The 3614-nt window shown below is 41.8% G+C and overlaps 1 long non-coding RNA gene across 1 annotated transcript; it reads right to left on the bottom strand.

Moving 5' to 3' along the window:
- Positions 1–642: 642 nt before the first annotated feature.
- Positions 643–3604, bottom strand: LOC138855167 (uncharacterized). Its single transcript, XR_011394352.1, has 2 exons — positions 1139–3604; positions 643–1049 (listed from the first exon to the last, which is right to left on the bottom strand). It is a non-coding gene; the product is annotated as an uncharacterized lncRNA (long non-coding RNA).
- Between the last annotated feature and the right edge of the window lie 10 nt (positions 3605–3614).

Raw genomic sequence — 3614 nt, 5'->3', positions numbered from 1 at the left:
CCATTCAGGGCAGGAGAAATATCGGAGCTGGAACAAATACAGAGATCGTTTACAGCTCACAATGAGCCAGTAAAGCACTTAAACTACTGGGAATGCCTGCAAGTCTTGAACATGTACTCATTGGAGTGGAGGAGAGAGAGAGGTACATAATAATATATACCTAGAAGGTACTCGAGGGCTTGGTCCCAAATCTGCACACTGCCATAACAACATACTGGAGTGACAGATATGGGAGGAAGTGTAAAATAAACCCAGTGAGGAGCAGGGGTGCGGTGGGGACAATAAGGGAACACTGTATCAACATCCGGGGTCCCAGACTTTTCAACATCTTACCAGAAGATATCAGAAACACTGCTGGAACAAGCGTTGAAACCTTCAAGAAGAAACTAGACAAGTATCTTCACCAGGTGCCAGATCAACCAGGCTGTGATGGATATGTGGGGCAGCAGGCCTCCAGCAGTGTTACGTTGGTTTGTCCCTTATTACTTTGATAGTAAGGTTCTCACTACATGTTCTAGTGTGGGGTAGCTTTTACTTAATGGTCTTATTTGTCTAGGGGTAATACTTACATCATGGCTGATCATCCTGAGTGTCTCTGATACCCTTTCACCAGCCCTCTTCACAGGTTATGTAAACTACTACTATAAAAATATAACTGTATTCTCAATAGATATGTACAGAATATACAATTACAGCCTCACATTTTCAAAACAACGATCTACACACTGCATAGCTGTTCTCCCACATGGTATATCTCAACAACTTTAGTCCTCTCTCTCCTTGACATAACTCTGGGCTAACCAGTGTTTTGACACACTTTAGTCACCCTGGGTATGGTGGTCACAACTTAAATTATAAAAACTCACCCCTGGAGCACACATAATGCCCCAAAAGATAGAAGAAGGACCCAGAGATCCTGCCAGGTTGAAGGCCAGCCACCGAGAGACCGAGTCAGTGCGAGGGAGAGAGAGAAAGAGGCTAAGCTCCTCCCACCAAAACAAAAGACTGTTGCCAAGCACAATTCTCCAGTTACCACAATTCTACCACACCTTAATTTTACTTTTACAAAAGGAAATACAACTTTATAAACTACTTATTTGCCAAGCACAATTCTCCAGTTACCACAATTCTACCACACCTTAATTTTACTTTTACAAAAGGAAATACAACTTTATAAACTACTTATTTAAATTTGTGTGTTTATGTGTCTATAGTATAACCTATTATATTGAGAAAAATAGGCTTGACCCAGCTGCTTCTCAGTCATAAGGTTGATCAGTCCTTCTGACATTTAGAGCAAAGCCCCCATCAATTCAATATAATTAGGTATTCCAGAGTAACTGTTACTTATAAATACATGTTGGGTCCTATAGCCCCATAACACCCCCACCTCCAGACGAAGTCTCACAAAAGCTAGCTGTGTCCCTCAGGATACGGCTAGTAAAAAGTATATTGCTTAAGTCTGAAGGCGGTAAACAAGACTACTAGAAATGCTACATTTTCCCAGCACCATAACTACTCTTCACTTTACTGTTATTTACAAGAGATTGCAGAATTTTTTAGAAAAGCAATTTAACCATACCCATATACTCAAGTGTGTAACTATTTACAATTTTAGTGACTTTTAAACAATACACATTACAATGCAAAATTTTTTCACACAATGCCCACTATGAAAGCCCGCACCAACAGGCCTGTGCCTCTGCTATGGTAATCCAGCAAGCAACTGGTACTCCAGGGTGGCATCTTCCTGATCAGGAGACGAGAGTAGAGCCAAACCCAGAGCAGTCAGGTGTACCCCAGGCAGGAAACTTCACAAAACATGTCAAGGTGTCTCTCACTTGGTGGCCGAACCAAACAGTGAGACTTCCAGTCAACACTCACGATCCTTAACATGGTCAGGCACTTAAGCCCATCTTCCGAGGTCCCACTCCACACAGATCCTCCAAACTTATTATGAGGAGGCTGTCATAGAACATGGAGGGGTCCAAGGGACCACAAAGGCAAATCGTCGGGCCGTTTTGTACATAGAGCACACCAAGACACCACATCACATACCTTCCTGAACGTCTCATGTTACCGAAGGTTGTCAACCACTGCCTCAACTCACATTCACGTACACCCTGACCCTCGTCACACTTTTGGCTCCGACTCAACTCCTTTACAGTCAGACGGCTGGTAGAGAGTACTCAGGCTCGCCGAGAGTTCACCACTGCAAAAACAACAAGGTCAGCACATGACAAACACTATGTACAAAGTATGCACCATGCATCTACATGAAACATCTAGAGAGAGCATCAGCAACCACATTCTCTGAGCCTTTTATATATTTAACTTTCAAATTAAAAGGCTGTAGGAACAAAGCCCATTTTAAGAGTCTGATTTTAGTCACTATACACAGGAACAGGATGAAGAGATCCTGAGACATGTACAAATGCTGAATAGCCAGCCCCAAAATGAAAATTTTCTTTCCTGTGGTAAATGTTGACATTTAAACTTAGAAGGTTGTTCATAGACAATAACAGTTCTGCAACCTCTCGCAGTGCAACAACAAACACCAAAGACTTCTCTTTGCACCCAGGTTGGATACACCAAGTTTACACAAACACCATCACGTTCCATCTCACACACAAATTTTAAGCACACAATGAACACAATTTGCATTACACACATTAAAATGGTACTGGAACACAGACCATGGAAATCACATCTTCCATGTTTTAGCTTATTTAAAATGTTTGCATCTTTTAGTGCATAAGTATCAATCTTTCTAACCCTGTAAACCTTAGTTGTTAAACGTACTCTGTGGTAGTCAGTGTTTATGCCCAGGGTGCCATCTAATTTGGGAACCATGAAGCATGGGAATCCCCACTGACTCTCACTAAGCACTACAAACTGGTGTTGGAAGAATTTCACTTCTTCCTCCATCTCCAATTTTTCATACAGATTTTTCCCTCACAAAATTTGTTGAATTGACTCAGCTTCCTTAACAATTTCTTCATTGAGTTTCAACTTTTCCCCATTACTGACATCCCAAACTTTTATAAAGTTCCAAGGTGGCTGAGCCAACTCTCCAACATTTTTCTCATTAAAACCAAGCATGCATTTCCCAAAATCTTTTACACACATGTTATTTCTTAAATACACTTTTGGTATTTCATACAGATTATTGTTTTGCAGCCCTTTACATTCCATTAAAACATTGGTCTCTCTGAATTTTTGACATAACTTCAAACCCTTTAACCGGTTACTGTGTACACTATACTCATTCTTCTCTTGCTTGGGGGTGTGGGTTTTATCTCTAACCCCTGGGAACTTCCCCCACAACATGTTCAGCTCACAGCAACTTGCCATACAGATTTTCACATGAATTTTCTCCAGTATCAGCACTTCCTCTCCAGCCTCCAGAGTATCATGGTCCACATTATGGTCCCACATCATCATCCTGGTCTGGTTGATGGGCACGTTCACTGGTACCATCCACCTCATACGAGTCAAACAGTGTCTGAAACTGAGAAAAAGCTCCGAGGGGGGAGCATCACCATCCTCCCCAAGCCAATAGCTCAGAGATTCCAGTGCTTCCCCACTCAGCAAATACAAAGAAAGGGATCCTC

The sequence above is a fragment of the Cherax quadricarinatus genome, chromosome 83 (genome assembly GCF_038502225.1).
Source record: "Cherax quadricarinatus isolate ZL_2023a chromosome 83, ASM3850222v1, whole genome shotgun sequence".
Lineage (NCBI taxonomy): Eukaryota > Metazoa > Arthropoda > Malacostraca > Decapoda > Parastacidae > Cherax > Cherax quadricarinatus.
Note: the sequence above shows the minus strand (reverse complement) of the source record. Positions and strands in the feature narration are given on the sequence as shown.